Source organism: Crocuta crocuta, unplaced genomic scaffold, assembly GCF_008692635.1.
Source record: "Crocuta crocuta isolate KB4526 unplaced genomic scaffold, BGI_CrCroc_1.0 scaffold84, whole genome shotgun sequence".
In the NCBI taxonomy this organism is placed as follows: domain Eukaryota; kingdom Metazoa; phylum Chordata; class Mammalia; order Carnivora; family Hyaenidae; genus Crocuta; species Crocuta crocuta.
In genome coordinates, this window is record NW_027530213.1 from 6197122 (window position 1) to 6206545 (window position 9424).

The window sequence follows — 9424 nt, forward strand, 5'->3', positions numbered from 1 at the left end:
CTAGGAATGAGGAATACTGAAATAACCTTTCTGACTATTGGCACCAGGCACCCGGGCACCCAGGCACCCAGGCACTTACCAATTGGCTTCCCTGCCTCCTTATAGAAAAATGCCAGCTTCTCAACCACACACTGACATTCCTGGCAGAAAGAGCCTTCTTATTCCACCTGAACCAACGAGAAACAAAGCCAGTCAAGAAATTTGCCTATTGGGATTGCAAAGCTTTGAATGCCATCAGTCATGTGGAAAATGTTGAGCCGAGCCTGGCAGAGTTCTCCAAGGCCTCCATGCAAACAACAAAAGGCTGCTGAGAGCTCTCAGGCCCGCGTGGAGGAGGGATCGCTAATCACAAAACCAGTCCCTGGCCTCCTCCGATGGCCCTAATGAGGACCAGGTGACCGCAGATGAATGCGACCACACTGCATTTGCGTTTGACAACTCTGAGATTACCGCAAAGCCTGGAATGAATGAGTCTACAAACAGGAAAATCTATCTGTTCAGGAGCTGGAAAGAATAGGATGTGGAAAAGGCGGGGGGTGTCATCAATTACTTGTGGTTCTCGGAGAGCCAAGAATTATGCTTGGAAGTACAACTTCTGAGCATCTGGAGAAGTCTTTGGTCAGCATCCTAAGTCTTCTGGATAATATCAAAATCATTCAGACCATCCAAGTGAGGCCAGATGGAGGCAATATTGTGTAGTGTGCAAACTTGTCTTGGGCCCCTCTCTGCCCTCCCCCTGTTTCTTGCCCATCTTCCTGGGGGGGCGCACCCCCTTCTCCATCACCACCACTCAGAACAGCTTAGGGTCTCACCTTCTCACTTGTGAAATCTGCTCCTAAGATAGGGTCTGAAATGGGGTGAGTATTAACGTATTTATATTGTAATGGGAGTGAATGCCTTCAGACAGAGGGTCCCGGTTCTCATTGTGGAAACTGAGGAATTAGCTGACAGCAGAGAAGGCAGGGGTCATGATGACAAAGCTTTGGAGGAGGGAAGTGGGAGGGACACTCACCCAGCTCTGCCTTTCACTTCTTGTGGGGCCTTGGACCCTGGCCTCTCTCTTGGTCTCAGTTCCCTTCTCTCCATAAGGAGGGACATGACTGCTCACTTTGGCAGCACGTGTACTGAAATTGGAGTAGTACCGAGAAGATTAGCATGGCCCCTGCACAAGGAGGGACGTGACTTAGGTGACTTGGATGTTCCTTCGATCTTGACCAGCCCATGGGCCGTGGGCCAGCGGGAGCTTCTTGTGAGGTAGTGAGACATGTTTATGGAGATGGGGGGACCCGACAGGAGGTACGCCCTTGTGGGGAAGCCGGCCACCACCTCTCGAAAGGCCAACCACGGGATCCCTGGGGCCTTGGGGACTGGGCCCTGGGGGTCACTCTCACGGTACCCGTGGGAGCACTCGGGGTCATGCTGATGGTTTGATGGCACTCAGGCTGGGCCCTGGTATACCTCCATTTTACTCCACTGCAGGGTTTCCATTAACACTGCGGCTTAGACAAATGGCCCAGCTGGGCCAGGGCGAAGGACGCCCCCTGGGTTTGTGCAAAGCCGCGGCCCCGCGTTTTCCGCCACATCATTCCCAAGCAAAATTGTACATGGCAAGAGCTCTACTGTCCCCAGGGACGGTGTCCCTGTCTCCATGCTTTCTACTCTTCCCTCACAGTCCAGCTCATTCTCCCGGTCTTGCTCTCTGCGTGTCGCCCGGAACTGGTGCCCCAAAGCGCCCCACAAACCCTGTGGACTTGACCAGACTAGAAGTCAAGGCCACAAATGACCATTCCTTGTTATTCATAATTTTTTTTTTTTTTTATGAGAGGTTTTTGGGTGTCTGGGAAAGGGTTTTTAAAATAACTTTACAGCTAATGAAGACTTTTTAAATATCCTTTAAAACAAAAGGTGTCTTTGAAGCTCAGGCCACAGAACACCAACACAATGAACACCCTGTTTACTTGCTACAAATTGTTTACTTTGCTACAAACTGAATGCAGAGAGAGGGCTTTTTGTGCCTAGGGTTGTAGAGATGTCAGCCTCGAGAAGAATTCAAATAACTTTAGCCCCATTCCACACACCCCACCTCAACTATGTGCTATGGAATGATGTTGTGTTTGGAGCCGCTTTCCAGAGCTCTGATTTGGCCCTGCAGTGGGATGGGGGTGGGGGGGCTGGTCTCCTATTACAACTCTGTATTTTAGACCCTAGGGTGAAGAAAATGAATACAGCAACGTGGTGTTTTTGACCTGTGGAAGACTCAAGCCTCCACGTGAGATGGAAGGGAAGGCATGTAGGAAGGAGGGAAGGAGAAGTGCTCTCTCTCCTCACAGCTTATTTTGGGGAGCCATCCCTCACCCTCTGACCTCTCCACACTCCCTGCCCTTCCAGCGCCTGCCATTAAATGAAAAGATATCTTCCACTCTCCAATCCCATGGTTCCCCATAGTTCACCCTAGTTGCTGACTGCTTTGGGCTACGTTGTGTCCTCCCAAATTCATGCATTAAAGCCCTAACCCCCAGTATCTCAGAATGTATCTGGAGATGGGGCCTTTAAAGAGGTGATGAAGTTGAAATGGGGCCTTTAGGGTGGGCTCTAATCTTATCTCACTGGTTTCCTTATAGGAAAAGGAAATTTGGACACACACAAGAGACACCGAGGGTTCATGTGGGCAAAGGGAAGTCCACGCGGGGACACAGCAAGAAGATGGCCATCTGTCTCCAAGCCAGGGAGACAGGTTTCAGAGGAAACCAGCCCTGCGAGCACCTTGATCTTGGACTTGTAGCCTCTAGAACTGTGTGCAATACATTTCTGAAGTTTTAAGCCAGCCAGTCTGTAGTATTTTGTATGGAGCCCAAGCAATTTAATATCCTGTCAAAAGGACAAAGACCCCGGAGGTGTCTCCAAGTTTCATTTCTCATTCTAGAAATAGAAATATCTGCCTTGCAGGGCTCTTTCAAGGGGTCGGATTGCAGGTGACAAGGCACTGGGAGCAGGGGCCAGACACAGGCACTCGCTAAATAATTGTGAATGTTCACATTGTTATTGAGGGACTAATCAGTGCTTGTCTGTTACTTATGGACCCTACCCAATGTCATTCCTGGAATCTCTCTCTACTAATTTGATGATTTAGACGCAAAAGAATTTAGTGTTCTTGGCAAGCCTGGGGGTCTCCTCCTCTGGGCCACCATGCTGTATGTTTCCAGGGGGCCCCATTCCTGCTGTTTGTCACCCCGAAAGCAATCCCTTCTTCATGACTGTAATTTACATCCTCACCAATTTCGCAGAAAGTCAGTGTTCCAGAGTAACCTTCGACAAGACAAAGTTTTGTTGAAGGTCTACATAAATTATATCCACAAAGCTATTCACTTTTACATCAAACTCTAAGAAATTAGTCAGGTGTGATTTTGCCCTGATATAATCTGTTTCCTTTCCCCAAAGAAATACTTTTTTTTTTTTTTTTTTTTTTTTTTATTTTTNNNNCTTTTTTTTTTTTTTTTTTTTTTTTTCACTATTAGGGATTCAGTCTTCTCTCATACCTGTGCTGTGTGACATGCTGGAGAGGCAAGGCTTGTATACTGAGACTTCTGTTAGGTAGTAGGGTTTCCGGGGACACTGTGACCACATATAATGATGGGTTACATCCTTCACCAACAGTTCTGGCCATTGATCTACATTTAGCTTGCTTGTCTTTGAAAATACTGGACTTTGACTGCCTCTGAAATGAAACTTCCAACCTGATAAATTAGAACCTCCCCCAAAGCTATCCCAACCAACACTGGCTTGGATCCTGGCCACCAACCACTTCTCTACCTTAATTTCTCTAAATGAAAAGACGCTCTTAGCCCTCAGTGTCTGATGCCCACAGATTCTCTGCCTGGCTTCTGGACAAATCTTTCTATAAACACTTTGGCCTTGCAAAGTTAGCTCACCACGTAACTATTTTAGATGTCTTCTCTGTCTAAATGAGATGGGCAGAACAAACAATTGGTAAACTGTAACAGCAGAGGTAAATGTACCATATCGTGTCTAATTAATGTTTTTCAGCTTTTACAATATGCTCTCACTACTGGCTGATACCTTCACTCTCAGGATTAGAGAGAGGGCTGTGGTCATGAAAAGAGAGTTGTCTGCATTTATAATAGCCATGGCTATCTGTCCTTGACAACTACTTCCCTCCATATCTGATGTCTCTTCCTTCCACTTGGCCTTAGGAAAGCAGCATGTCCAGGGGTCACTCTTTTCAAAAGTAGCAGAGCCAGAACTCGGTCGCAAGGAGTCTGGGTCCACTGAGCATGTCCTGCCTCATGTCTGTATCTGTGTCCCTCTTGCTATGTGTGCTCACTCAACTGCATGGCCCTTGGACAAAGCAAGACTCCTCAACCCAAGGCAACCCTGGACCAGAAGGGCTGTCTTCCTCCAGGGAGCCCAAGCATTCTGGGAAAGACCTTGATATTGGTGGCAGTCAGGGCTGACCCCTTACTCTCCCTCCTGGGTTCTGTTCCATCCATACTTCCTCCACCCTCTCCAAACTAGCTCAGCTGCACCCACTTTTCCTGCTGAGTTGCCAGCATTGAAGAGGAACCCAATTTTGCCCCCAAATGCCGAAAAGAGGGGCAGTTATGCCACAGACTTTTAATAGACTGCCCAGTTTCAATACTGGTCCCTTCATTTCTTCACTGTGAGGTTTGGGACAAGTTACTGAGCCTCTCTGTCCCTTGGGCTCCCCATCTGTAAATGGAGAATGACAACGGCACCTCCCACACAAGGAGATTGTGAAGATGAAGGAGCATAGTCTGAATGCTGAATAATCATTTGCTCTCATTATTTGCACTAGCGCTCCTAGTGGAAAGGAAACATCCCTTCTCTTAGAGATAAGACTTTAGAAGGAAGTTCTTTTTAAAAACAATTAAATTTTTTTTAATGTTTATTTTTATTTTTGAGAGAGAGAGAGAGAGACAGTGTGAGCGGGAGAAGAGCAGAGAGAGGGAGACACAGAATCGGAAGCAGGCTCCAGGCTCCAAGCTGTCACCACAGAGCCTAATGTGGGGCTCAAACCACAAATCATGAGATCATGACTTGAGCCCAAGTTGGACTGTGCCACCCAGGTGTCCCTAAAAAATTGTTTTAATGTTTATTTTTGAGAGAGAGAAACAGTGAGCACATGTGTGCATGAGTGGGAGAGAGGCAGAGAGAGGGGGACAGAGGATTTGAAGCAGACTCTGCACTGACAGTGGTAAACCTCATGCGGGGCTTGAACCCATGAAACATGAGATCATGACCTGAGCTAAAGTCAGATGCTTAACCAGCTGAGCCACTCAAGCACTCTTAAAGGTGGAAAATACCTGAAGAGCTGAAGAAATACATCTCTGACTGTAGAATTCCAGGCACCCTGGTGCAATGGCACTTCCTCATACCCTCCAAATCATATCACTCACATGTCCTGACCATGCTCACAGTGCAAATAATAGCCACCAAGCTGGTTTGCACAAAGTAGTCCAACGCCTCTCACCAACACTGACTCAAGGTTTTCATTAGTTTGATGTGTGCAGGGAAGGTTCCTGTGCTATTTAAATGCAAGGAAGACTTACCTCTCAGTGATGACCATTACCCCAGAAAAGGAATGAGGGAGGGACAGGGCCCAGCCCAGGCTAACTTGTCTTGTCTGAATTCTGTCCACAGAGCGGGCAGCAGGGCAAAGGGCCTGCTAAGGGAGAGTGGGCCACGCTGGAGGCTTTTTCCCCCTTTTTTTCTGCTGTGCACAGTTGGACCCATTACTGGTCCTGATCGCGATGCCTTGTTTATTGATTCCACAGGCTCAGGACCAGAGCATGATGAATATCACTTTTCCACTGGGGCTAAAGTCACAGGGCCAAAAGACTGAGGCAGTCATCCAGAAAACAAAATTGTTTTTGTCTGAATGTGCCGTTGGAGATACTCTGAAAAACAGGCTTTTCAGGTGATTATGGAACTTAAGCAAAGCCAGGCTCTTGCCTGAATTATCCGCATAATTGCCTTAGTTCTCCAGTGTGGTCATGCAGATACGACCTCACAAATCTCAGGCTCATCTGAGCGAGCATTCAAAGTCAAGCAGCAAGGGTAATGATGCCAATTTAATAAAGGAAGGACTAGGCTCTGCTGAGAATCCAGCTGTAGCAACAGCCTGGTGTTTAAGAATTTGTGTTTAAGGACTTCCTTTGGCAGAGGTCTGATGAATGTTTTTATTGCTAGTTGTCCACAATAATCCTGGAAGGTGTAGTTCCCGCCTTGAGAATCATCTTGGTCCCTGAACAAGCTTATCATCTCGGATGTCTTTCCCTGCTGAGAGATCCCCTGTTTCCCTACTGCTGGGGGTGTCCATGGTGGGCCAGTTCCTGAGTCAGCCCTCTACACTGTATTAACCAAACTGGTCGCCATCTTGTAAAGTCAATGTATTTCCTCTGAAACGCATTTCCTGTCCCTGTCTTTGGCTAGCTAGGCAGTTACCTCCTGAGGCCGGGTATTGGATAGAATATCCAAGCACCACCCCCACCAAGGCTACAGCCAGGACCCCAGTAGGAAATAAGTGGCTTGGCAAGATATGATCATTTAAGGAGGAGATAATTACAAAGACGTGGGCTGGCTGAACGGGACCCTAAGGGCTGGGGCAGGAATGCAGCGTTGGCGCTATCTTGGCTCTTCCATCCATCCGACCAGACAAAGGAAGAAGCAGTCCCCAAAACACAGAACACGAGGGCCACATGGAGCAGGGCACCTTGGGAAGAGCTGTGAGGGACATAGCCTGCCAAGACCACTTTACAGTAAGGGGTCAGGGAACTCAGACTAGGTGCCATCCCACTGCTAGCCTCTGATCTTAGGTTGAGCACTCTGCTAGCTGAACTCAACTAGAAAGGAGAGTCTCCTCCATCCTATCCATGAACCCATACAGGTCAGGCCCTCAGGGCAGAAAACAGGGGTGGAGGAGGGTGTAGGGTGGAAGTAGCAGGTGAGATCCTGCAAACAGAGAAATCAAAATTCAATTGTAAAAAGGAACTCAGCTTGCAAATTCAGAATTACATTTCCTTCGGTCTTGTAACCACATTCTACAGCCCAACAAGAGTTAGTTGGTAAGGAATCTAGAATCTGCTGGCTTCACAAGTCTGAGAGGATATTTTGACTTTGGTTCTGATAAATTATCATCACCTTAGGAAGCTATAGACATTACTATCTGGTAGAGTCACTGAAATCTCAGGAATGGGTCAAAATAAAAATAAGTAGAAAAATAATAAGGAAACAACTCCATAATACGAGTACTTTTATCATTGCTTTAAGAGTAATTGTAGCAAAGAGTCATTATCACCATGATGATAATGTACACATTTTTTGAAGTGTGTAAAAGAATTCAATATGGCAGAATTGTGATTTTAAGTGGATGATTAGGCAAATTTGATTAAAGAAGTTTGTAATCAATGTTTAAATGTCAGGGAATTTTTTAATTTGGAAATTCCTAAGTTTTATGTTATTGGTTGGGTAAATGGTGTTTGGATTTTTACAAGAACAATATTTAATAGGCTTATGGGATTAATAAATTGTGCAGTAGATTAAGCACACATAGTATTGAGTGTTGCTGGTTTATGAGATTAATAAATTGTACCTTAGATTAAGCACACATAGTTTTGAACGTTGCTTTTTACGGTCAAAGCTGTTGGATGTTCACAAGACTGCTCTCATGTTACTATGGACCTTGTCATGTAAGGTCCAACCAAGTGCCTTCATATCTGTGATGTATTCATTGATTCCTACAGAGATTTCTCATCTCCTAATCCTTTACCGCTAGACCCTCTTTTTGGTCTCTGATGTATAACCTAGTTCTTGCCCTCTTATTACTTGGGGTATGTATACCTTGACTCCCCAACTAGACTGGAGCCTGAGGAAGACCAGTACATTTCCAGAAACAATCTTCATTTCTTTTCATTCTCTATTTCTCCAAGCTCAGTGCTAGACACGTATTAGGTAGCCACTACATGTTTGCTAATTGGTTGGTTGTTTTTAGACATGTGTGGAATGGTTGTATTACACTACAGATACCCCAAAAAACAAAATCAAAGTTTCTGTCAAGGAAGGAGTTAATATAGAGGATCCAGATATGGCTGGCTTGAGTATTTGGTGATGAGAATGTTTTATTGGTACTTGCAGGACTTCTGTAAAAATACTTCCTCAATTCTAGGATGACCTCTGTACACTTTCTCTACTTCACCCTCACTATCAGGCAGAGACTCATTCAGCGCCATGGACTTTTTAGGCTCTGGATTCTCTACAGGTATAAGGCACAACTTCTTTTGAGGAGGCTCAAACCTTGTTAACAGAATTAATCTATTAAGAAAATGTCTTATGAATATCTACTGTGTGTCCAGCACTGTGCTAGGCCCTGAGAATACAGCAGCAAAAGAGGCAGAGTCCCTGCACCCTTATAAGGTCATGATCTAGTCAGGGTCTCACAAAACCATCTGCCAAACATCCTGTGTTCAGTGAGATGTAAGTGACAATAAGTGCTCTTATTGGACTTGAGAAGAAAGTCACCAGGACATGACAAAGTAGTTGGTAAGGTTCCATGAAAGAAGTGTCAGGGTGGTGGGGTAGACCTTAGTGAATCAAGGGGAAAGGGAGAAGGTGGGAGATATCTTCTTAGTCGAGGGGAGTGACTAAGTTAATAAGACATGTAGAGGTGGATTCTGTTCTGGCCATGCTGCCATGCTCCCACAGCATGCCAACATGCTGCGTGTTCCCATAGCATCAGGGTAACTGCTGAGAATGGGCCTCCACAGAAGTGATACAAACAGACCAGAGCCCACTGAGGTCGATCTTGGAAGAGATGACAGGGTGTCAAGTCTCCATCAAGGGTTGAGAATAGATCCACGGGTAGCGTGATGACAACACGATGCATTAGAGGTGGTGCGTTTAGTATCAAACATTCCTTTCTGCTCACCAGGCCCTTCTTCTATTCTATCCATTGGAACATTCTAAAGGTCGGATTTTTGAAACCTAATCCAGCCAAGGTGGAGGTGAGCTGTAGAGTGCGATAAGAGACATGGGGAATCAGTGAGGGAGGTGCTACTCTACGTTAGGAAGAATCACTCCTCATGAGCATTCCTGAAAGGGGGAAAGCCTGGAGGGAGGTGATGCCTCCATGCCAAGCCTGAGTACTGGAGAAGCAAAAGCTGGGTGGCATGTCACCAGGCAAATGGCCGAGCACCAGTCAGTTTCCCTGCACTCACATCAGTGCTGAGAGTAGCTGGATGATCCCTATGTGCCCCAGAGTAAGAAGTAATAGAGAGGGAGCCAGAGCTAAGGGGGTGGGGGGGGGCAGGAGGAGACTGTGGTGACATACATTGCCGAGGACAGGGAACTGATGGGAATGACAGAAGCCTCGGGGTGTGCCACTGTGTGT

General features: G+C 46.4%; 1 non-coding gene across 1 annotated transcript; it reads left to right on the forward strand.

The window, feature by feature from the left end:
* Positions 1-1100: 1100 nt before the first annotated feature.
* LOC144232671 (U6 spliceosomal RNA) lies at positions 1101-1205 on the forward strand. Its single transcript, XR_013335482.1, has one exon. It is a non-coding gene; the product is annotated as a U6 spliceosomal RNA (small nuclear RNA).
* Positions 1206-9424: the final 8219 nt, after the last annotated feature.